This window comes from Chelonia mydas, chromosome 1, assembly GCF_015237465.2.
Source record: "Chelonia mydas isolate rCheMyd1 chromosome 1, rCheMyd1.pri.v2, whole genome shotgun sequence".
NCBI lineage: Eukaryota > Metazoa > Chordata > Testudines > Cheloniidae > Chelonia > Chelonia mydas.
In genome coordinates this window covers 71,479,907-71,506,008 of record NC_057849.1, presented here as the reverse complement: position 1 = coordinate 71,506,008, position 26,102 = coordinate 71,479,907, and the positions used below count along the sequence as shown (strand labels likewise).

General features: G+C 44.8%; 1 long non-coding RNA gene across 1 annotated transcript; it reads left to right on the top strand.

Moving 5' to 3' along the window:
- The first annotated feature begins 2,430 nt into the window (after positions 1 to 2,430).
- Positions 2,431 to 25,588, top strand: LOC122463492. The gene is made up of 3 exons (XR_006286918.1): positions 2,431 to 2,487; positions 3,741 to 3,743; positions 25,497 to 25,588. It is a non-coding gene; the product is annotated as an uncharacterized LOC122463492 (long non-coding RNA).
- Positions 25,589 to 26,102: the final 514 nt, after the last annotated feature.

Sequence of the window (26,102 nt, the reverse complement as noted above, 5' to 3'; positions counted from 1 at the left end):
ACTTTTTCCAGTACACCTCGGGAGTCATCCCAAACTTGTGTAGTAGGGCCCTTTTGAACAGTTGATAGTGTCCTGCCTCCACCCCTTCCATTCGGCTGTACATTCCCAGAGCTTTGAGGTCCAGTAAGGGGGTGAGAAACCGGAGCCTGTCTGCAGGGTCAACCCGCAGGCCTTCTCAAAGGCAATCAGGAATTCATCTATGTGCTTCCCTTCCTTAAACTGGGACAGGATGCACTTATCAAAAGCTCCATGACCTATCTGTGGAAGGAAGCTTTTCTGTTAGGGGAAAGAAAATTCAGTGAAATGCTCTGAAGCAATTTCACTATTAATCTGGTTCAACTGTGTACAGTTTGTACGGGATCTTTCTAGCTGAACTGTAACATAGTTATTTCAACAGTTAGCAACTTTTCCTGACTCAGGGCCAAATTCTGATCACCTTACTCACGTTGAATAACACCTGTCACCCTACAGGGCAAGCCGAGCTTTAGACTAGGGTTTCCACCGCTGAGGTACAAAAAAACGGGGACATCTGGATGTGTGTACTAAGCACCCTTACTGATTTCCCAGTACAGCTACCACAAAAAAGGGATGATCCTGAGGAAACCCAGATAGGTGATAACCCTATTTAGATTCCCTTTAGTACCTCTCAGGTGCACCCATTTCAGGGACAGGCCTGGCTTCCTGCACCTCACTTTGGGTGGAACAATACAGTCCAACTACTATGGGCCTGGATCTCTGGGCTGCAGTCCCCTAGTCACCAACCTTGTCAACACAGGCCCTTATTGGTTTTGGCTGCTCTAGGATTTTCCCTTTGGGAGCCTGTGACAACATACATTTTGAATTACACTGAATAGCGTATTTAAAACAAAGCACTATTTATTCAATCCTCATAGGTACAAAGCATTTCAGGAAAATGAGTTAACACAATGAAAGGCCTAGACACATACTTCCTTACCTAAGCTTAACATCTCTATCCATAACCCTGGAAGGTCAGTATATTCCCCTCTCTGAGTTGGGAGAGCCAGTCTGTGATACTCTGGAGCATCTCTCTGTCAATCTGGATGTCAATTTCTGACAGTTGAAACACACTACCTCCTCCTTTTGCCAGGGAAACTTTTTTAACTGGTTAGGGGATTTTGATCTGTATGATCTCAGCCTGGATAAAACAAAACTTGTTAACTTTTCTTTAGTTCCTGGAAGTAGCATCTCCCAGTAATAGCCACATTGTTCTCTGAGCTGCTTTAAAGGCGTGTACAGGACGGTGTCTTCTCTTTGCCATTGTCTTATTTCCTATGGGTCTCCTCCTTTACAGTCTCTCATTAAACTCCCATCAGTCAGACTTGTTGATTCAAACAGATAACCTGTGGGGCATATGCTATTAATAAAAATGATACACATAACTCCCTCCTTCTCCACAGCACCTTACTTCATGAAAGATTCCATTGGACTCACTGGAATTACTCATGGAATAAGATGCTATTCAACATAGAATCATAGAGGGTTAGGGTTGGAAGAAGCCTCAGGAGGCTATCTAGTCCAACCCCCTGCTCAAAGTAGAACCAACCCCAACTAAATCATCCCAGCCAGGGCTTTGTCAAGGACCTTAAAAACCTCTAAGGATGGAGATTCCACCATCTCCCTAGGTAACCATTCCAGTGCTTCACCACCCTCCTAGTGAAATAGTTTTTTCCTAATATCCAACCTAGAACTCCCCAACTACAACTTGAGACTATTGATCCTTCTTCTGTCATTTGCCACCACTGAGAACAGATTAGCTCCATGTTCTTTGGAAACCCCTCACTCTTCTCTTTTGCAGACTAAATAAGTCCAGTTCCCTCAGCCTCTCCTCATAAGTCATGTGCTCCAGCCCCCTAATCATTTTTGTTGCCCTCTGCTGGACTCTCTCTAATTTGTTCACAAGCTTTCTGTAGTGGGGCACCCAGAACTGGACACAACCAGAACTGGACACAATACTCCAGATATGTCCTCAAAAGTGCCGAATAGAAGGGAATAATCACTTATCTTGATCTGCTGCAGTGCTCCTACTAATGCAGCCAGTATGCCTTTAACCTTCTTGGCAACATGGGCACACTGTTGACTCATATCCAGCTTCTCGACCACTGTAATCCCAGGTCCTTTTCTGCAGAACTGCTGCCGAGCCATTCGGTCCCTAGTCTGTAGCGGTGCATTGGATTCTTCCGTCCTAAGTGCAGGACTCTGCACTTGTCCTTGTTGAACCTCATCAGATTTCTTTTGGCCCAATCCTCCAATTTGTCTAGGTCCCTCTGTATCCTATCCCACCCTCCAGCATATCTACCTCTCCCTGCAGCTTCATGTCATCTGCGAACTTGCTGAGGGTGCAATCCATCCCATCATCCAAATCATTAATGAAGATGTTGAACAAAACTGGCCCCAGGACTGACCCTTGGGGCACTGTGCTTGATACCAGCTGCCAACTAGACATCGAGCCATTGATCACTACCTGTTGTGCCTGACGATCTAGCTAGGTTTCTATCCACCTTATAGTCCATTCATCCAGTCCATAGTTGTATAACTTGCTGGCAAGAATACTGTGGGAGACGGTATCAAAAGTTTTGCTAAAGTCAAGAAATATCATATCCACTGCTTTCTCCATATCCACAGAGCTAGTTCTCTCATCATAGAAGGTAACCAGGTTGGTCAGGCATGACTTGCCCTTGGTGAATCCATATTCACTGTTCCTGATCACCTGCCTCTCCTCCAAGTGCTTCAAAATGAATTCCTTGAGGACGTGCTCCATGATTTTTTTCAGGGACTGAGGTGAGACTGACCTGTGTGTAGTTCCGTGGATTCTCCTTCTTCCTTTTTTTAATGATGGGCACTATATTTGCCTTTTTCCAATTGTCCGAAGGTCACCACGAGTTTTCAAAGATAATCACCAATGGCTCTGCAATCACATCAGCCAACTCCCTCAGCACCCTTGGATGCACTGCATCCGGCCCCATGACTTTTGCATGCCCAGCTTTTCTAAATAGTCCTTAACCTGTTCATTCACAACTGAGGGCTGCTCACCTCCTCCCCATACTCTGCTGCCCAGTGCAGTAGTCTGGGAGCAGACCTAGTCTGTGAAGACCAAGGCAAAAAAAAGCATTGAGTACTTCAGGTTTTTCCACACCATCTGTCACTAGGTTGCCTCCCCCATTCAGTAAGGCTCCCACACTTTCCCTGACCTTTTTCTTGGTGCCAACATACCTGTAGAAACTCTTCTTGTTTCCCTTCACATCTCTTGCTAGCTGCAACTCCAATTGTACTTTCGCCTTCCTGATTACACCCCTGCATGTTCGAGCAATATTTTTATACTCATCCCTAGTCATTTGTCCAAGTTTCCACTTCTTGTAAGCTTCCCTTTTGTTTTTAAGCTGACCAAATATTTCTCTGTTAAGCCAAGCTGGTCGCCTGCCATATTTACTATTCTTTCTGAACATCGGGATGGTTGGTTCCTGCGCCCTCAATAAGACTTCTTTAAAATACAGCCAGCTCTCCTGGACTCTTTTCCCCCTCAGATTAGCCTCCCAGGGGATCCTGCCCATCAGTTCCCTGAGGGAGTCAAAGTCTGCTTTTCTGAAGTCCAGGGTCCGTATTCTGCTTTTCTCCTTTTTTCCTTTTGTCAGGATCCTGAACTTGACCATCTCATAGTCGCTGCTGCCCAGGTTGCCACCCACTTCTACTTCCCCTACCAATTCTTCCCTGTTTGTGAGCAGCAGGTCAAGAGGAGCACAGCCCCTAGTTGGTTCCTCCAGAACTTGCACCAGGAAGTTATCCCAAACACTTTCCAAAAACTTCCTGGATTGTCTATGCCCTGCTGTACTGATCTCCCAGGAGATGTCAAGGTGATTGAAATGCCCCACAAGTACCAAGTCCTGTAATCTGGAAACTTCTGTTAGTTGTCCAAAGAATGCCTCGTCCACCTCATCCTCCTGGTCTGGTGGTCTATAGCAGACACCCATCACGACATCATCCTTGTCGCTCTCACCTCTAAACTCTTAACCCAAAGACTCTCAACAGGCTTTTCTCCAGTTTCTGGAGCACTGAGCAATCATATTGCTCTCTTACATACAGTGCAACTCTTCTACCCTTTCCCCCACCACCTGTCCTTCCTGAACAGGTTATACCCATCCATGACAGTGCTCCAGTCATGTGAATTACTCCACCAAGTCTCGTTATTCCAATCACATCATAGTTCCCTGCCTGTGCCAGGACTTTCAATTCTTCCTGCTTGTTTCCCAGCCTTCTTGCATTTGTGTACAGGCACCTAAGATAACTAACCAATTGCCCTACTTTCTCAGTATGAATCAGGAGGCCTCCCCTGTTGCACCCTCCTCCTTGTGCTTCCTCTTGGTATCCCACTTCCCTACTTGCCTCAGGGCTTAGGTCTCCATCCCCCGGCAAACCTAGTTTAACTAGGTTAGCAAGTCTGCCTGTGAAAATGCTCTTCCCTCTCTTTGTTAGGTGGATCCCATCTCTTCCTAGCAATCCTTCTTCCTGGAACAACATCCCATGATCAAAGAATCCAAAGTCCTCTCTCCAACATCACCTGCGCAACCATGCATTCAGTTCCAAAATTTGTTGGTCCCTACCTGGGCCTTTTCCTTCAACAGGGAGGATGGATGAGAACATGACTTGCACCTCAGACTCCTTTATCCTTCTTCTCAGAGCCACATAGTCTGCAGTAACCCACTCAAGGTCATTCTTGGCAGTATTATTGGTGCCCACATAGAGAAGTAGGAAGGGGTAGTGTTCCGAGGGGTTGATCAGTCTCGGCAGACACTCCATCACATCCTGAAGTGTAGCTCCAGGTAAGCAGCACAGTTCTCAAGTTTCCCAGTCTGGACGGCAGATGGATGACTCTATTTCCATTATGAAGGAGTCCCCGACCACCAGCACACGTCTCCTCCTCTTGGGAGTGGTGGTTGTGGAACCCCCATCCCTAGGACAATGCATCCCATCTCTTCTGGTTGATGGGGTCTCAGTCTGATCCCTTCCCTCAGATGATTCTTCCAAACCACAGTAGTACCTGAGCAGAGATCCTGAAAATGGTTTCTTACCTCTATCTGCATTGAGGGTTCATGGGTTTTCCTCTTTCTCCTTCTGGAGGTCACATGCTGTCAATTTTTTCTCCCATTCTGCGCTGCCCTCTGTGATTCTTCAGCATGCTCTGCCTGCAGTACCAAATGCTGACTTCTATCCAGGAAGTCTTCATTTTCTGTAATGCAACAAAGAGTTGATACTTGGCTCTCTAGTCCTTTAACCTTCTCTTCCAATATGGAGAGCAGCGTGCACTTCCTACAGATGAAGTTGCTTCTATCTTCTGGGAGAAAGATAAGCATGGCACCTCCTGTGCAGGTCACAACAGCTGATCACTCACTATCCATATTGTTATCCTTCTAAGAGCCTCTTCAGATGTTGTATTTACTGCTCACAGAAGTCTGAAAGGCAAAATCTCTGTGGGAACTCCCCTGAGGCGAACACCCAGGCAAATTTCCTCTGTTTGCTTCTCCTCTGTTCACAGAGTAATGGTATCAACATGAATAATGATATCAACAACATGAGTATGGTATCAGAATTTAGCCCCAAGCATTTATTTAGGAGCTGGTTCTTCCACCTTACTCATGCCATTCATTTTAATAGAACTTTACATAGTAAGGTATTACTTAATGTGAATAAGGATGGCAGAATCACGGCCTTAGTTGTTGAAAGCAAATAATAACTTATCTATTTTTGACCAATTTGGTATTTCTGATATTATGTGGACGAAGAGACAACCTATTGGCACCCACAATTGTTTTTATTTCTGTCTCTGCCATATTTTTGTGCAGAAATTTGGAATAAAGTCCTAACTTACGTTATCTGATATGTCATTCATTGTATATTTTAAGCAAAAAACCCAGAAAATTTAGATTGCAAAGATTTGACAATTTAGGGAAAGGGTCAGGGATCATTCTCTTCTAATGTGGTCTCCATTGTAGCTGAAATTAAGGAAAATGTTTACTAAGCTCCAGACATATGGCACTGATTAGAAAACTGCAAGGTTTGAGCACTGATTGGTGGGTTAATATTCTAATGAGATAGATTAATCAATGTAAACCACACAGCTCAGTTCCACTGCTGTTCTAAATTGCCAATTTCATCTTCATCCAGCAGAGAAAATGCCAATCTTTCTCTCTGCAGTAAAATCTTCTTGTTATAACAATGAAGCAAGTCCAGAGTTACTGTTATTGTGAAACATCTGGTAACTACAAGATGTGGCTCCTATGAGATAACCACATCCCTGGAAAATTAGAAGAACTTACTCAACTTAGTTGTATTTCATGTTTTGTAATACCCCTGAGTGCGCTTGCCTCATAATACGGTAATCACTTTGCCTCTGCACCATAAATGAAACCACAGATGCTACACTTTGCTGTAATGGCCACTGCTTAACATAAATAAATGATCAAACTAACAATATTATGCATATATAAAATATATACACAATGATAAATACGGTGGCATGGGAAACTATGATGCTCATGCTTAAATAGGTGAAGAAGGCATCATCAGGGACACAGTTAAAAAAAAAATTGGAGCAGGAGCTAGGGGACCAAAAGGAAGCTTTTTATTTTCACAGCATAGTTTTTGTTTAATGTTTGGGATGGTTTATATCCCATTTCATTTTCGTGTTAGAATATTCTCACCTGGAACAGGTCAACATGGCATCTGTGGAGGAACTCTCTCTGACCCCATTTTTTGAGAAAAATGATGCAAAGTGTTGCATTTTGGAAATATGTTTAAAAGAAATGAAGAGGGCAAAATAAATACAGAATTATAGCCCCAGAATCCTAGAATCCACAGCGTTACCTCGAGCAAGGCTCACAATCCTCCTCCAGCAACATCATTAAACTATGTGAGAATAAAAGGGAGAAAATTACAGATGTAATCAGCTCATCAGAACAAATCAGTACCTGTAACAATTATAGTAGTCACCCCCAGCCTGCTGTATTTAGCATTCACCCTGCCCTCTCACCAGGCTTAGGCCATGGTTGCAAAAGTAAACAGGTGTCAGAGCTTCAGTGGATAATGTCCTGTAAGCAGGAAGACAGGCAACAGAAAATAAGTATAGGCAATTGGCAGGAAACTTGTATGTACTTTAGATTATCCAGAATTTTTACAAGGGGAGAGGAACAAAGAATCAGTTCTGGGTGGGAAAGGATTGCTCTGTCTGCAGATGACACCTTTGCCATCATGGGATGAGAATTGCTATCAGTCCTGAGTGGTGGTATTCTTGGCAGGCAGTATTAAATATTTGAAGAATGGTTTTCCCAAGGATGGTACTAAACCCTCACTGCTTCTAAAATGTATAGCCAGAAACACCAACGGTGAAGGGTTACTTGGTACTCTGAACAAAAATCAGGTTGAATAATAGACAGCAGAATCAAATATTTACGATGTGTTGGCACAGATAACACATTAGCAACCAGCTAACTGAGGTCTACTGTTGCAACTCCTATGCACTTTGAGCCTGATTCTCCACTACCCTGCAACTTGCAAAGTAATTTGCACCTGTACGAAGTGAATGTAAAATGCTCTCATTTTGATCTGACAGCATTTTACACCCACTTTGCACAGAGGTAAATGACAGCACAAGGAGCAAGGCTGTGGAGAATCAGGGCCATTGAGACGGGTTTAAATCTGGGATTTGGTTTCTAGTGTAAGTTTAATTAGAACATTTGCTGGGTTAAAGTCAGGGGTGAAAGTAAATTAGAGGACTTACCGGTATGCCGGAGTCCTGAGCAGGGGGCATGGCCTCAATTGGAAGAGGTGTGGCCTTAACCGGAAGAGGCAGAGCCTTAAATCCCCGGGCCCTTTAAATCTTGATTTAAAGGGCCTGGAGCTCCAGCTGAGGTAGTGGCTGCTGGGAACCTGGGGCCCTTTAAATCACCCGCCGAGTTACCAGCTGCAGAGGCGGCTGGGAGCCCCAGGGCTCAGGGGTGATTTAAAGGGCCCAGGGCTCCAGCTGACACTATGGAAGCGGAGCCCTGGGCCCTTTAAATCACTGAGGAGCCCTGGGGGCTCCCAACTGCCACCGCTACCCCGGGACTCGGGCAGCAGGGTTCAGGCGGGGATTTAAAGGGCTGGGGCGGTAGTGGCGACTGGAGCTCTGGGGCCCTTTAAATCCCCGTGAGAGCCCCTCCGCTGCTACCCCAGGGCTCGGGCAGCAGGGCTCAGGTGGAGATTTAAAGGGCTTGGGGCTCTGGCAGCCACTACTGCCCCGGCCCTTTAAATCCCCTCCGGAGCCCCGCCGCCGCTACCCTAGGGCTTCGGTAGCAGGGCTCCGGTGGGGATTTAAAGAGCTGAGGCGGTAGCGGCGGCTGGAGCTCCGAGGCCTTTTAAATCCCCATTGCAGCCCTGCCGCCACTACCCCAGGGCTTTAAATTGCCTACTGGCTTACTTTCACCTCTGGCTAAAGTTTACCTGAACTGCATGCCAGTGGGTATAACTGCCAAATGGCTTGCTTATCAGTGGGTGCTCAGAATCAGCAGGATAACTTTCTACATTATCCTTGGGAGTAGCTCCCTTTGAAGGTGATAATACCATGGTAAAGCCAAACTGCAAAAATCTCTGCTTGCTTTTCTTTTTTATGCATACTAAGGATATGTCTACACTTCAATGAAAGTGCAGGGTTAGTGGGATGTGAATCAGCTGACTCTGGGTTTGAGAACACAGGACTTGAGCATCTGCACTGATTGTTAACCCTAGGTTAAGACTTTTCTAACCTGGGCTCGAATATGGGATTCTTATGTCCGTGCTCCAGCACACAGCTCTGAGTCAAACCAACCATATCCCAGACTCCAGTCCCTAGCACCCTCCTTAGATGTGGCTGCTCTAGCCCTTTGACTGTGGTGCACTGTGCAAAAACTTTGACTGTCCACCCTGCATGTAACAGGAAGTTTGAACAGCCAGCCAACACATCCTACTGGGCAGTCATTTTGGTCTGTGCACTCCTAGCTACCAGAGCCAGCAACATGGAGGAGGTGCCTTTTGAAGAACTTCTCTTGCTTACACTTTCACTCTTCAGGCAGAAAAGGGACAGAGTTTCCATGAGATGCTGGTGGACATTTTGGCCTCATTTTCTGACCCACCTGTTAGGATATAGATATTCAGGCCTGCCTGTAAAGGCCTATACTTTAAGGATTTAGGTATATGTTTATCATTTAGCTCGTAATAGAGGTATACAAGAAAGATCTGTGTAAGGGCCTTCTCTCACTGTGACAGTCTGAGGCCCTGTTCTTAGGCCAATGCCCTTGGTTAAGCAGCAGAGGCAGCCATAAGCTGGGAAGCGACGGGTCACCTCCTCACATTCCAAACTAGTCAATATGGGGCTGTTAGGAAGGTGATCCAATCTATCACCTCCAGAGAAAGGAAAGAGCCTAGAAGATGTAAAAGGAAATTTAGTTTGATAGTTTTCTGTCTGGTAAGAACTCACTTACCAATAGACACAGCTGGGAAACCCTTATGTCTTTATAGATGTAGTTGTGAAATCCTCACTTCTGTATTGTTTTGTCATTATAGTTCCCACTTTGCTATTGTTTATTTGCATGGTCTCTGTCTGGTTCTGTGATTGTTTCTGTCTGCTATATAATTAATTTTGCTGGGTGTAAACTAATTAAGGTGGTGGGATATAATTGGTTAGCTAATCATGTTACAATATGTTAGGATTGGTTAGGTAAATATCAGTAGAATGATTGGTTAAGGTATAGCTAAGAATATTACTATATAAATTAGGGGCAAACAGGAAGTAAGTTGGGATTCGAAAATAAGGAAAAAGGAACTTGGATTTAAGCTTGCTGGAAGTTCACCCCAATAAACATAGAATTGTTTGCACCTTTGGACTTCGGGTATTGTTGCTCTCTGTTCATGCGAGAAGGAACAGGGAAGTGGGAGAGTGAAGGAATAAGCTCTCTAACACCACCAAGGGCACCTGACAGAGCTTATGATGGAACAGGAGGAGAAGAAGGACACAGACATGGCAGACTCAAACTGGCAGATGATTCTCAGAACACTTGGTGTAAACACTGATGTCCTCTACTTAGAGCAGCGCTTCTGGAGCAGAGCCACACTCACAGAATGGTGGGACCACATCATCATGCAGACCTGGGATTATCAACAGTAGGTCCAGAACTTTTGCATGAAGAAAGCGACATTTCTGGAACTTTGTGAGCAGCTTGCCCCAAACCTCCAGCATAAGGACACATGCATGAGGGCAACCATTCTGGTCCAGAAGCAGGTTGCTATAACTGTTTGGAAGCTGGCTACCCCAGAATGCTACAGCTCTGTTGCCAACTAGTTTGGTGCTGGAAAGTCAACTGTGGTTAAAGTGGTTGTGGAGGTTTCTGAGGCAATCAGGCATGTGGTTTGCCCCAAGGTGGAGGCATAAAAGATATTCTTGCAGTAATTGCTGGCTTTGAGAGAATGGCCCAGGTGCCGTTTGGAAATCCCATTGGTTGGACTCATATGCCCATACTTTGCCCTTCTCCAGGAGCATGTTTGTACATAAACCACAAAGGGTACTACTATATTGTTATGCCGGTCCTTGTGGACCACAGAGGTCAGTTTATGAATGTCAGTGTGATTGCACTGGGAATGTTCATGATTCCCCAGTGTTACTGGCAAAAATCTAGGGCACCCCACTTATACCCTACCAAGGGCTCAAAGCATGACCCAATCAATTTAGGCACCCCCACCCTTTCCCTTCCGAGGGCTCAGGGTGTAAGGGCCTTACCCCTGGGACTCAGGAAGAAACCTGGTCAATTTAAGTACCCTCTCTCCCTTCTCTCGAGGCTCCAGGCTCTACGGGTCTGCAGAACCTTTTCCAATTGAAAAAGTCTTAAATACCTCACACACAGAATACATATACCAAACAAATCTCTGAAGCTCACCACTCCCAATATACAGACAAATTTCATCCAATGGCCAGTCAGCATCCATTCATCTGGGGGTTCCTGACGATGCCTCTGCATGTCACAGTTGTGCAGAGGGGTCCCAGTTCCAGCAGCTTGATGTTGAACTGCAGTCCCAAAATGGTTCCCAAAGAGCATTGTTTTTTCATTTACAGTATACAAGAAAACTAGCAACCTCCTTCACATTTACTAAACCTATCATATTATATCACACTCCTAAATAACAAAAAAAATTAACCAATTACACACTGGCACCTATGTGTCCTCCTTCCTGCCCAAATATTTACATTTTATCTTTCATGCCCAAATCGTAACTTAGTTGTGACCTTCTCTGTTTATGCAGATGGTCAGCATAAAAATGCTGGTTAGAGCTTATCCTACCATTTGTTGAGTCTCTTTCTGTATCCTCCCTAATTTCCCAGAACCTGGGTGCCTCTACTTTACAAACTTGGTGGTTATAACTCTCGTTAGGGACGTTGCCAAGGTGTGGGGGGAGGGCTTTATCAGCAGTGGAACATTCTTTTTTCTATTTCGGTGATGAACTTCCTGAGTTTCACCCAAAGCTGGGAGGGAGGAGTGGTGAGTTGATCAGGTCTCAGGCTTACAAGGGTTTTTTTTTTATCATTTGGGAGTTTATATTCATGGACAGTCTGGGACACTATTCCCACCAAATAACATTGCCATAAATGGAGTTGTGATGGGTTCCCCCTGGGGTGCCACCTGAAACTGGGGTACCACTGAGCCTCCTGACCCACCAGCCTGTGTTCCCTTTACACTGTACTGCTGAGATCAGCCTTCACTTTCACCAGCACACATACAGGTAGGGGCACACCCAACTGTAATTACATGCAGATGCTGTGATCAGCCCTGCATGGGAAGGCTACGGCTAGGGAACTTCCCTGCTACTCACATGTGCACCACCTCTGGAGTGTAAATCCACAGATTATACCATCTTGCACTGCACAAGGAACCGTACAGCGTAAGCTCATTAAATTTGCCCCCTCCCTCAATGTGGAGAGGAATATACAAGTGCTTTCTGCCCCAAGTTATGACTCCCACACTGGTTTTAGACAAAGCAAAAACAAGTTTATTAACTACAAAAGATAGATTTTAATGGATTATAAGGGATAGCAAATAGATCAAAGCAGACTACTTAGCAAATAAACAGAACATGCAAACTAAGCTTAATATACTACATGGATCAGATATGAACAGCAAAGTCTCTCCCTAAGTCATGATACAAGCAGGCTGCAAACTCTTAACAGGCAAGCTGTACTTGCTTATACCTTGGAATCCCCAGGTGTTCCATTCACAGGCTAAAAATCCCTTTAGCCTGGATCCCGCACTTCCTCCAGTTCAGTCTTTGTTCCTCAAGTATTTCCAGGAGTCTCTTTGGGTGGGGAGTCAGTGAAGAACACGATGATGTCACTTCCCTGCCTTATATAGCTTTTGCATATGGCAGAAACCCTTTGTTTCAAAGCTTGGTTCCCACACCAGCAAGTGAAAAAATACTGATACCCCAAGATGGAGTCCAGCACCAGGTGACATGGTTACATGTCTCTGTAGTGTCACAGCAGCCATTATTCAGACTGTCTGCAGTGTCCTCAGGAAGGCTCCCCTGGGTTGGAGATAAGCTTCTCCTAAGGCCTTTTGTTCTCCCAATTAGTTCACTAACTTGGGCACTCCCCCACCCAGCTTTTCAGAATGAAAGCATCTTGTTACTGAGCATTCCCCAGGTGTAAACACATTTGTAATACAGACACATAATCAATATTCTTAACTTCAAATACAAATAGGACAATCATATTTAGTAAATCATAACCTTTCCAATGACACTTCACATGACTTATCTCACATAAAGTACATTATGATTATGTCATAATCCTATCATAATATTACTGTGAAGAATATGGGTGCAGTGTCATAGGAGTTACTAGCCCCACTGTTATTCTGGGGGCCCTGCATGCCCCTTTTTGTCTTGATTTCAGATGACTTGACAAAAGACGGTTTAATTACACTATCAGCAGGTGTAGAAAGATTGTTGAATGTGCTTTTGGCAGATTGAAATCCCACTGGGGAAGTTTTCAGACCCATTTGGATGCCAGTGTCATCAATACTGTCTGCATTACTGTGGCTTGCTGTTCTCTCCACAATCTTTGTAAAACCAGAGGTGTGCCATTTCTGCCTGAATAGACCTATGACAGCAAGGGGCTCCTGAATTGGTACCTTCAGCCAGAAAGTGCTGAAGCTGAAGCATCCGGGTAATAGAAGTTTGGGGTGCTTTGTGCTTTCACATTACGGACTTGCATGGCCCAGTGGGGTTTAACTGCTTGGAGAGGGGGCATGGGTGGATTGTCATGCAATGTACTCATGAATGACATGAGCACTTATCAAATTGTGGGGAAAAAGGGGGTTATTCACAGTATGGATTGATGTAAGGAAGTGATTGAAGTCTGGGTTGATGTAGATAACTGCACCGAGGAATAGAATTTGCATAGTAAATCCTAATTGCTCCTGATCATGTGTTTACTTGATAAAATAAATAGCTTTATTTATGAATGTATATTAGAAAAGTACAACATTCACTCATAGCCATGCAGGCCAGCATTACCACACTGAAACACCAGTAACAACAGAATCTTAACAAACCAAACAAAATAAAGGAAAGTGCATGAAGAAGTGCAAACAGTGAAACCATGCAGAAGACTAAACCCCTCACTGCTGGATGGTCCTTGGCCAACCCTCCATTCTCTTTCCCCTTCTTTCCCAGTTTGCGATGCACTTTGCCTTGGGGGAGGGAGGTAGAGACATCCAAAGGAGAAGAGATGGATGGGACAAAGTTGCTCTGCCCAGCCACTCATGGGGCCTGATTGCATGGACCACCCAGCCATCAAGTTTTCCAATCTATTTCTGGACTGCATCACAGGATACCACACAGGGGAATCAAGCTGTGGTGTGGGTCAGTGGTCTTGCTACAATGCTTTTTGTATCATTTCAGGCCTTCCACATTTTGGAGGATGTTACAGTTCTTGTGGTGTCTGATTGGCAAAGGGAGATGTTATTCCAAGCTGCTTGTGGGAAACCAGTAGTGTACGCAACCAAAGTTTTCAAACCTATGGTGAATAAACAGCATATCTATGAATGGAGTGGTTTGGTCAGCTACTGAGGTAAGCCTGGAAAATACACCCTTCTCTGAAATGTGACTACCTATCCGGGGTCCCTCTTCAGGAAAAGTTTGCAGATATCAGGATTATTAACTACCTTAATTACCATTATTAACCAGGATGGGATCATGAGGGATGATGGGAATACATGAGGGAATCAGCAGGAAAATGTGTTAGCTTCCGTACGGCTTAGCTTGTTATGGTTGCATGCAAACACACAAAACTCCACAGTCATCCTCTTTTCCCCTCCCCCACTCCACCCACACATTTATGGAAAAAAAAGTCACCCCCCAGTCGAATTTGACACAAATGATTTTGTCACCTATGGATTGCATGGACTACCTTTAACTAAAATGAACTAGATTTGTAAATGGAAAACATTTCAACCTCCCCTGTCTCCTGCCCACAGTTCACTGTTTCCAGGCAGCTTGTTACACCACTGAGTGGTTACAGAGTGGGGTAGTTACAGGCATGGAAATGAAAGATTATTATTTATAAGGAAGAGTGGTGCCCTACCTGCCAGGATTGTCCTGGAGTTTCCAGGAATTAAAGATTAATCTTTAATTAAATAATATGTCCTGTGATGAAAGCTCCAGGAATATGTCCAACCAAAATTGGCAACCCTAAGAAGTGGGGCCCCTCCTCACCTCTTCCCCTGCAGTCCCCTCCTCCCCGCTGCGCTTCTGCTGGGGAGCGGGGTTGGGACAAGGGGGCTTCCCCCATTCCCCAGCAGGAGTGGGGGAAGCCCAGGGCAGGGCAAGCCCCCATGCCCTGACTCCACTCCCTAGCAGGAGCGCCGGACTGCCAGGGCAGGTCAAGCCCCTATGTTCTGACCCCACTCCCCAGCAGGAGCGCTGGGCAGGGGGGTGGAGCACGTTGGAGTGAGGGGGTGCCCATTTTCCTAGGGGTCCTTCAGTTGGTGGGGACACTGGGCACAGGCCCCCTTGACTCAGTGGTTAATCCGCCACCATGCCACTGGATGTGCTGCTGCTGCCTCTGTTGCAAAGCGTCATCTGGGACTAGTTTCAGCAACAGAGTCACTTCACAGTCCTCACTTGGCACTTGCTGTGGCTCCCATCAGTCCCCATGACTGTCCATATCCCATTAGGACTATGAAGTGTAGATGGATGTGTTAGGCAACCTTCTGCCTCCTCCTCTGCCTACCTAATCAAAACAGCCCTAGAAGAATATTCTGACCTGCTGCATTTTGGGGGTTGGGTTAGAACAAACTCCCTCTCCTTCTCAGCTTCCCACAACAGAGGTCTTTAGGTCTAAATACTTTAAACTGTTTGATAATATTATGGCAAGAATCACCAGGTTGAACCATTATACATAGTGTCACGAGTTCTTTTTCTTAATTTGTGAGCCAAGTACAGTTTTGAAGAAATGCTATCTTGTTTTTAGGATTGTGCTGCCAGTGCTTTTGGGGAAGCAAACACTAAGGGAGTTTGCTGTCTGCCTTAAACTCTCAAACTAGAGCCAATCCTTGGTACAGACTTGCATCCTGGGAACTGAGAATATGTTTTGGGCTGAGATTCCTGGAAGAGGGATTTGCTTGCCTGCTGTTTGTGACCAACTGTGTTGAAGAACTGGTGTATATAGTGCAAATAAACTAGTGTTACCCAAACTTGTATGTTGCTGCTTTTCCACCAGTGGGAAACTGACCTGCAGGACCCCAACGTATTCTACTGCTCAGCAGAAGGCCAACAATAAATATGTCATTCGAAGGAACTGCCACTTTGGTGGGCAGAAGTAATATCCTCAACTGAAACTATTCAAGTACTGCTAGAATCTTTTAATATTGGGAGCTCCATTGTGGAGTTTTGGTAATATTATTAAACATCTTATGACATCTTTATTCCTGTCAGACTCTTTCATTTGCATAGTATTAAATAAGTCAGATGTCGAGGGGGGGTGTATATTAAATGCTTTGTACCTGATGTAAGTTTTCTAGTATTTTTTTAGCAACTGAATTTTTGTTTGTTTGTTTGTTTGGCACAAAATGATGATGTTAAATGCGTGAAAGCAATGGAAATTTGGCTGGCTTGCTTAATGGGCAATATGCTGCCTTTTGCACCAGTACTTATAAGTACTTATACTATATATGGCACGCTGAAGTGCTGGAAACTCTTCAGGTGGAAGTTTTTGATAGTCGCATGTCTCAGAAGCATAGGGAAGTCCTTGAATTATGTGGAAGGAGGGGACGAATGTAGTCATTGATACCCTTCTGGGTTTTTTGCTAAGGTGGCAATGGACTTTATCCATAGGTCAGGTACTAGTGGGATTTGAACTTGTTTTCTGTAAAACTTTATGCTTAGCAACTTCACGTTAGTCAGATACCATGGCAATGATGACATAAATATCTACACAGATTATGTTTAAAATGGAAAGAAGAAGATACTTTGGATTTGGCTAGATCATCGGGCTCAATGGGTAGTGATCAACGGCTTGATGTCTAGTTGGCAGCCAGTATCAAGCAGAGTGCCCCAGGGGTCGGTCCTGGGGCCAGTTTTGCTCAACGGTTTCATTAATGAGCTGGATGATGGGAAGAATGGCACGCTCAGCAAGTTCGCAGATGACACTAAAATGTGGGGAGAGGTAAATAATCTGGAGGGTAGAGATAGGGTCCAAAATGATCTAGACAAACTGGAGGATTGGGCCAAAAGAAATCTGATGAGGTTCAACAAGGACAAGTGCAGAGTCCTGCACTTTGGATGGAAGATTCCCAGGCACTGCTACAGGCTAGGGACCAAATGGCTAAGCAGCAGTTCTGCAGAAAAGGACCTGGGGAATACAGTGGATGAGAAGCTGGATATGAGTCAACAGTGTGCCCTTGTTGCCAAGAAGGCTAACAGCATATTGGGCTGCATTAGTAGGAGCATTGCCAGCAAATCAAGGGAAGTGATTATTCCCCTCTATTCAGCACTGGTGAGGCCACATCTGGAGTATTGCTTCCAGTTTTGGGTCCCCAACTACAGAAAGCATGTGGACAAATTGGAGAGAGTCCAGCAGAGGGCAATGAAAATTATTAGGGGATTGGGGCACATGACTTATGAGGAGAGGCTGAGGGAACTGGGCTTATATGGTCTGCAGAAGAGAAGAGTGAGGGCGGATTTGATAGCAGCCTTCAACTACGTAAAGGGAGGTTCCAAAGAGGATGGAGCTCGGCTGTTCTCAGTGGTGGCAGATGACAGAACAAGAAGCAATGGTCTCAAGTTGCAGTGAGGGGGGACTACGCTGGATATTAGGAAACACTATTTCACTAGGAGGGTGGTAAAGCACTGGAATGGGTTACCTAGGGAGGTGGTGGAATGAGGTTTTTAAGGCCTGGCTTGTCAAAGCCCTGGCTGGGATGATTTAGTTGGTGTTGGTCCTGCTTTGAGCAGGGGGTTGAACTAGATGACCTCCTAAGGTCTCTTCCAAACCTAATCTTCAATGATTGTATGATTCTATGATTTTCAGGAAGTTGTGAAATTTCATTTTTCATCATCCTTTCCTTTGGGGATGGTCATACTTCTGAGACAACCTAACTGTCTGCGTACATCTACATATCGAGCAGCAGCAGCAAGTCTCAGATCCCTGGTCAAAAAACTTGTGCTTGTGGGGCTCATGCCAGAGTACTAAAAATGGCTGTGCAGATGTTGCAACTCAGGCTGGAGTTGAGCTCTGAAGCTAACCCTGTCTCTTAGCTTTCGAGCCCAAGCACGTCCCAAAGCTGCAATATCTAACAGATATTTTTAACATGGTAGCTCAAGCCTGGGAATCCTGAATCTGTTGATCTCTGAGACTCGCTGCTGTGGGCAGTCATTCACCGTGTGGAAGTATCCTCTCTGCCTCAGTTTTCCCATGTGAAAAATTGGGGTAGTGATACTTTCTTTTGTAAATCATTTCACAATATATTGAAGCATTATATAAGAGCCAAGTGATATTAGTACTAACCAAGCTATTTCTATTTAATTTGTGTTCCTCATAACACAACTGTCAGAAACCATGACAGGGATGGTCAAGCCTAGTAGTCAGAGTGGTGGCAGTCAAGTCTAGTGGTCAGAGGCAGAATTAGTACTCCAGAGCAGGGTTGGAACAAAGCAGGAATAGGTCTGGGAACAATGCCAGAGCAAGAGCAAGGCTGGAGCAGGAGTAGGAACAAGGCTGGAATAGGATTGGGAGCAGAGCTGGAGCTGGCTAATGCCTGTGGAGTCTGTGACCACTGTCAAGCAGGGGAAAGTTCCAAGACATTAAGTGATGTTGCACAGGCTGAGCTACCATTTTCCCTGTGAGGCTTATATACCTGCCTTGAGAGTCAACAGACCAGCTCCTGGCTTGTGGATTGGCTGGAGACTAGCACGGGAATGACTCATCACTGCATATAGTTTAATCAGGTTCTAGTTCAGAGATGACTCATCACTATACAACAAGGTTCAGTAGGTATACTTAATTATCTTTTTTGATGGTGTTAGATAATACTGTAGTTTTCTATTATTAATTTCTTCTGCCACTGCATTGCTGTTCCCCTTTCCCTTAATTCTTTTCCATCCATCGGGATATATGTGCATCTTTACTTCTTAGATACTTTGTGATTTATAGCAGATCCATGGATCCATGACAGATCCACGGCTCCATGACAGATCCACCTTGAGGTAGGTGCCAGTTGGAAGAGAATCTTGATCTTTTTACATCTCTGTACAATATAAAAAACATCCATGTTTGATAAGGGTCATCTACATTAGAGCAATAGCATTGTCATATTTCTAATTTTCAACTGCCCTGTACTAATGCTTCTTTTGATCAACCAAACCAAATGATTGTAGCATGATTTTTAATGGCAACAATGATATAAGTGCCTCAAGAAATCGCTAAGGGCTTGCCTTCACTACTGGCTAAATCAGTGGCACTGCGATTGATGCAGTGGCGTCGATTCAGTGGGTCTGGTGAAGACACAATAAGTCGATGGGAGATAATGTCAGTATCTTGCTGCTTATGGTGGTCAAAGACCCTGCAACTGCTGGGATCATGGTTCCACATCTTCAGATCACAAAGAAGCTTGCATGCAGCCTCAAGCAGCATTGCTATTCAGAAGGTTCAGAGCTCATGTTCCAGAAATGTGCTCGTTGCAGTGATATAGATCTGTATGGAAAATTCTCAAAAGGGAGACGTTCTTTCTGCATTCAGGCTAAAAAGGAGTTAAGCACAGAGCAAAGTAAAGCAAGACAAGATTCTTTAAATAAACAAAGCAATGACTTTTCCATACCAAAGGATAGTTTCTGGCTTTTCCAAAAAAAAGGTCCAAGCAGGTTATACTAAAAGAGCAGTATGGATGACCAAAATAGCAGTAAAAGCAGATTCTGGTGTGAGCATGTTTAATGCACTTGCTAACTGGTAGGTTTTCTCAGTGCCAATCTGCTTTTTGTCCCCTGTCAGTAGGGTGGATATGGGTTCCACCAAAAAGCTAAGAGTGCTACATTTAAGTTTTTATGAAGTCCATTTCTCATCTTAACTATTTTCCATCAAGATAACAATATCCCATCATATCCAATGCGTATTCATTTGGTCTAATACAATACAAAAAGGTTATCATATTAGCAACATTCATGTTATATTGAAGGAGAGGAGCACTAATACAATACAACACTAATTCAATTTGATGGAAATTGCTATTACAAGACTTGCGTTTTGTTTTACTACAGCAATGTCAATGCTGCCTGTTCTGTCTCTCTTAAAATTGTCTACAGGGAACACCTTTCTATTGAACTAACCTAAAAAGTACCAGCAAAGCTTTCAACAGATAAACTGTCTTTTTAGTAGGGATGAGAGACTTAGGAACAGCTTTAGCTTTTTTACAAAGCAGAAAACCCTAGCACTCTTCACAAAGAACTACATACTTCTTCAAAAGAGGAAATGAGCTATTGAAAAACTTCTAAAATGTCTAAGATGCAATTATTCAGGACACAATTTGAAACATTATTCTAATTAAACTGATCAGTCTACATCTTGTGGCTGTAAATCTGAGCATCTATACTCATATAAGATTAAGATACATACCTATTTATCTTAGATTTACAGCCTACTTGGCTGAATGACTCTCCTAGAGTTGTATTCTTTCATGAAGCAGCTAAATGTAAGCGGGGGAATAGTCCCGCTATTATGGGGAACTTTCCTGGCTTCTGCACTACCCCGGTGAAGTGGGCTAGTGAAAGGATCTGAGTCCTTGCTCCCACTTCCTTTACCCAGTGGTCTCCCTGCCCTTGAGGACTCCCCTTCCACTCTCCTGTCTGGCAGAGTCCTCGTAACCCCAGTGCTGAGCCCAGCATTCCTGGGGGGCTCGACCCCCAACCCTGCTGTGGTCACCTAGGACGGGCTAGGATGTCCCCACTCTGGGGTACTGTCTCTACACTGAGCACTTCTCTGACCCACTGACTATTACATACGAGTTAAAGCAAATGCAAGTTATTTAATCAACAATTAATTTTAAAAAGAATAAGGAAAAATGGGAAAGGTTAAAGGAAACACATCAACCCGCTCTCTGGCAGGGAACATCACAAACAGTGTCTCTGGAATGTCAGAGCAGTTCACAGTCTGTTCCTTGTAAGTCCCAGGCCTTCTTCTCAGGCCCTGGCTTTGCTGCAGGGATGCTGTGGGTTGGACACTTGCTCTGGTGGTGGCCACACGCTCTCAGGCTCTAAGTGGTAGGACCCAGTGTCGCCCCCCGCCCTGTCAGGGTTATGATCCAAGCCTGGCCTGCAGAGCCTCTTGGCTGAGGCATCTCCCTGTGCTGGGCCCGCTGCCCAGGGTCCCCCTCGGTCTCCCCAGCTGCTCACCGCACCCAGCTCCAGCCCCAGCTCCACCGCTCTGTCTCTGCACTGCTGCTGCTGCTCTGCCTCCAGCTCCCTGGGCTGCTTCTTTGGCCCCTCTGCCTTTGGTTGCTACAGCTCTGCTCTCAGGACAGGTCTGCTCCTCAGGCTGTGCCTCTAGCTTTGGGGCTGCAGCTCTGCTCCCAGGACAGGATCTGCTCTCTCTGGATCTGGCACAGCTCTGCTCCCCAGCTCAGCTTGGGCCCCGACTTTCTCCTTAGCTCGGCCCCACTCTGTCTGACCCAGGCAAATCCAGCTCACATGGAGCACGGGACCTCCCTGGTCTCCTGACTCTCTGATTAGCCTGCCCACCCTATCATTCAGGCTGACCTGGAGCACTGGCCTCTCCCCATTGTTCCGAGGGACTGTCAGTCTCAGGGTCCTGATTTCCCATCGACCCTTCCCCCTTTTTAGTACTGGGCGCTAGCAACTATAACACCCCAACTGAATGTTATAAGGGGGCAACAGTCCTCTTACATAAAGGCTAGATCCACAAAGGCAATTAAGCACTAACTGCCACTTTAGGCACCTAAGTCCAAAATTCAGAACCTCAGAATTGATGCTCAGCTGCTGCCTCCTAATTCTGTGGGCACCTAATGTCCTAGGTGCCTCAATTACTGCCAATAAACTGTCCTCGGAGCCTAAAAATCTGCAGGTAGGTGTGCCCACAGCTATCTCAAGCATGAAGCCATACATCTCATCTAAGCCGTGGTGTGATCCTCAAGATAGGAAAGCCTGATCTAGTAGGAGTTCTCAGAAGCCACCTAACAGATCATACTGGTCTCTGCATAAAACACAGGAGGAGGAGGTGATGGTACTACCCCATTCTAACCTTTAGTTCAGCGGTTTGGGTGGTCACCCAGGATGTGAGATATCTGGGTTCAGATCCCTCTGCCTGACTTGTAGCAGGGATTAGAACCTACATCTTCTATAAGAGTGCCCTAACCTCGTTCTGTGGGATAGAATCGTAGGACTGGAAGGAACCTTGAGAGGTCTTCTAGTCCAGTGGTTCTCAAAGCCGGTCTGCTGCTTGTTCAGGGAAAGCCCCTGGCGGGCCAGACCAGTTTGTTTACCTGCTGCGTCCGCAGGTTCGGCCCTAGCAGCTCCCACTGGGCACGGTTCACCACTCCAGGCCAATGGGGGCTGCAGGAAGGGCGGCCAGCACGTCCCTTGGCCCGCTCCACTTCCCACTGTTCTAGTCTAGTGCCCAGCGCTAAAGGCTAGACAATATTATCTAGACTTTCCCTGAGAGGTGTTTGTCTAACCTGCTCTTAAAAATCTCCAATAATGGAGATTTCATAACCTCCCTAAGCAATTTATTACAGTATTTAACTTCCCTGACAGGAAGTCTTCTCAATGTCCAAACTAACCTTCCTTGCTTCAATTTAAGCCCTTTGCTTCTTGTCCTTTCCTCAGAGGATAATGAGAACAATTTTTCTTCCTCCTCCTTGTTACAATCTTTAATGTACTTGAAAACTGTTACCTGTCCCCCCTCAATCTCCTCTTTTCAAGACCAAACAAGTCCAATTTTTTCAATTTTCCCTCATAGAATTTTTTTCTAGACGTTTGTTGCTCTCCTCTGGATATTCTCCAATTTGTCGTCATCTTTCCTGAAATGTGGCACCCAGAACTGGACACAATATTCCAGTTGAGGCCTAATCTGCGGAAGTGGAACTCCCACCACCAGTCAGTGGAAAAATAGTAATATTATCATGGCGTCCAGTATCAGGTGACTTGATCACATGACCCTATAGCCATAACTCAGAGACTGTTTGCAGCATCCCCAGGATGGCTTTCCCAGTGAAAGATTAGCATCTTCTAAGACCTATTGTTCTTCCTAATGGCCCTTTCCAGCCAGCAATCTAGACTGATTGCATTCTGTCTAGTGGGTGTTCCCTAGGTGTAAACACATTTGTAATAGGTGCACAGACAATATTCCTAACTTCAGATACATGTGTACAAATATGATAATCCAATGGTTGCTCAATGTGATAGCTCACATGCCTTATCTTGCACAAAATACATCACAGTTATGTCATAATCACATCATAACATCTCTATGAAGAATATAGGGTGTAATGCCACAAGGTCATCATTAAAAACACAAGTTCCTTTTTCAAGGAATTAATGTTACTTTGGTATTTATGGAATTCTAACTACTAAGTCTGTAAAAAAATATTATCTAGTCAAAAAGACAAATGTAAGAATTATTTATTTTCTTTGTTCTATTTTCCTCTTCCAAAGGGTGATATTGAAGGTGGATTTTTAAAATTATTTATGTTTGCTCATCTATTTTACTTTATTACTGAATAGAGAGAGAAGGGAGGCGAGGTAATATCTTTCATTGGACCAACTTCTGTTGCTGAAAGAGACAAGCTTTCAAGCTTACACAGAGCTCTTCTTCAGGTCTGGGAAAAGTACTCAGAGTGTCACAGCTAATCAGGAATTAGGAAACACAATTAAGCAAAATGGAACAGACTGTTAAGCAAAAATAGTTAACACATATTTCAAGGGACCATTCAAGGTGAAGAGGGGATGCATGGGCAGCTCATATTCAGAGATTCTAGTAAAATTTTCTCAGGGATCCTTTATTATCAATCTCAAGGTCCTAAACAAGATGCAGTTGTGTTCTTCTCATCATGATAATTATCTTGCATTCCTTAGTTTAAATATTCATATAGGTGTATGGGTAATTCAAGATCTTCTCCAAGGGTTCTCAAAGCCTCTCCCTGCTAAATGTCACTCCATTCACCAAAAAAGAAAAGAAAAGAAAAGAAAAGAAAAGAAAGCTAGTAATGTCATATGGGAGGCTCTCAGATGTGCTCTCTGTAGCTTCCCATGTAACCACTAGGGATAGTCTTTTGTCTCCACAGGAGTTTGGCTCTGGTTACTGGAGGTGGTGGTAGCACATGCTTTACATGGCTGCCCAAAGGAAGTTGGGACACTAGAGTATGTCTGGATCTGTGGGAAAAATACATGGAACTTGGTGTATCCCTATGGTCCGCTACTGCTGTGTCTCCTCTGCCAACTGCTAGTAATGCTTCTTGTCTGCTAGAGAAGAGTTTTTATATGCTATCTTTAAGAGATTTCTAATCATAATGGCTTTATTGGAACAACAGTAAGGACAATTTCATGCCGGCAACACAATTGTCTCCTATACAGACCATTTCCCTTGGATTTGTTTCCGGATCAGTTTAATGATTTCTTTGTTTTCTGGTTTAATCTCCATTTAAAATTCACTGAATCCTTTCTAACTCTTAACATATCTCCTGTTAAGTGACAAATGTTTCTTTTATTCTACCTTTTCAGAAAATTCTATTGTCAATTAGTAAACATTTTTCTTCACCATGTTTGATTCTAAAACCTAGGCAGGTTCTTGGCATTTCAGTTGGAAAAGTAATTTAACACCCAATTAGGAACATTTTCTTTCATACTTTCTTTTTCTTTATTCTAAATTTTTTATCTCAGTAAGAAAAACTATTGATTTGTTGGCACTGTGACATCACTTCATCTTAGAATCATAGATTAGAGTTGGAAAAGACCTCAAGAGGTCACCTAGTCCAATTCCCTGCTCAAAGCAGGACCAACCCCAACTAAATCATCCCAGCCAGGGATTTGTCAAGCAGGGTCTTAAAGTCCTCTAAGGATGGAGATTCCACTACCTCCCCAGGTAACCCATTCCAGTACTTCACCACCCTCCTAGTGGAATAGTGTTTCCTAATATCCAACCTAACCCCCCACCACCCCCCACTGCCACTTGAGACCATTGCTCCTTGTTCTGTCATCTTCCACCACTGAGAACAGCCAAGCTCCATCCTCTTTGGAACCCCCCCTCACTCTTCTCTTTTGCAGATGAAATAAGCCCAGTTCCCTCAGCCTCCCCTCATAAATTATGTGCCCCAGTCACCTAGTCATTTGTGTTGCCCTCTGCTGTACTCCCTCCAATTTGTCCACGTGCTTTCTGTAGTGGAGTGCCCAAAACTGGGCACAATATTCCAGATGTGGCCTTATCAGTGCTGAATAGAGGGGAATAATCACTTCCCTCAATCTGCTGGCAATGCTCCTACGAATGCAGCCCAATATGCTGTGAGCCTTCTTGGCAACAAGGGCACACTGTTGATTTATATCCAGCTTTTCATCCACTGTAATCCCCAGGTCCTTTTCTGCAGAATTGCTGCTTAGCCATTCAATCCCCAGCCCGTAGCAGTGCTTGGGATTCTTCCATCCTAAATGCAGGACTCTGCACTTGTCCTTGTTGATCATCATCAGATTTCTTTTGGCCCAGTCCTCCAATATGTCTAGGTCCATCTGGACCATACCCCTACCCTCCAGAATATCTACCTCTTCCCCCAGTTTAGTGCCGTCTATGACCTTGCTGAGGGTGCAATCCATCCCCTCATCCAGATTATTAATGAAGATGTTGAACAAAACCAACACAGACCCCTGGGGCATTCGACTTTATACTGGCTTTCAACTAGACATCAAACTGTTGATCGTTGCCTATTGAGCCCAATGATCTAGCCAGATTTCTATCCACCTTACAGTCCATTCATCCAATTCATACCTTTTTTAGCTTGCTGGCAAGAATACTGTGGAGACCATATCAAAAGCTTTGCTAAAGTCAAGATATGTCATGTCCTCTGCTTTCCCCATATCCTCAGAGCCAGTTATCTCATCATAGAAGGCAATCCGGTTGGTCAGGCATCACTTGCCCTTGCTGAATCCATGTTGACTGTTTCTGATCACCTTCCTCTCCTCCAAGGGCTTCAAAATGGATTTTGTCAGGGTGCTCACGCCTGTCCCCAAGCAGGGATAGAACCAGGGGCCTCCACCAAGAAAACACTGGTGTAGCTGGGATCCATCGTCCCTTCCTCTGTACCTCAGTTTCCCATTCTCCGTGCAATAGTCACAGTCCTGTCCCTGCCCCTTGTATTAGGGGTGACCATCTATGCCCACATTCTCCACCACGTGTTATAGCACGCAGACTCACCACCTCTGGCTCCTCCTGCTGTTTGCTCCGGGAATTAGCTCAGTCCAGCTTCGGAGCACCCTCTGCAGGTGATGTTTTGCCCATTGTCTGCTCTACTCCACTGTTTTGGACTGTGTTGCTCCCC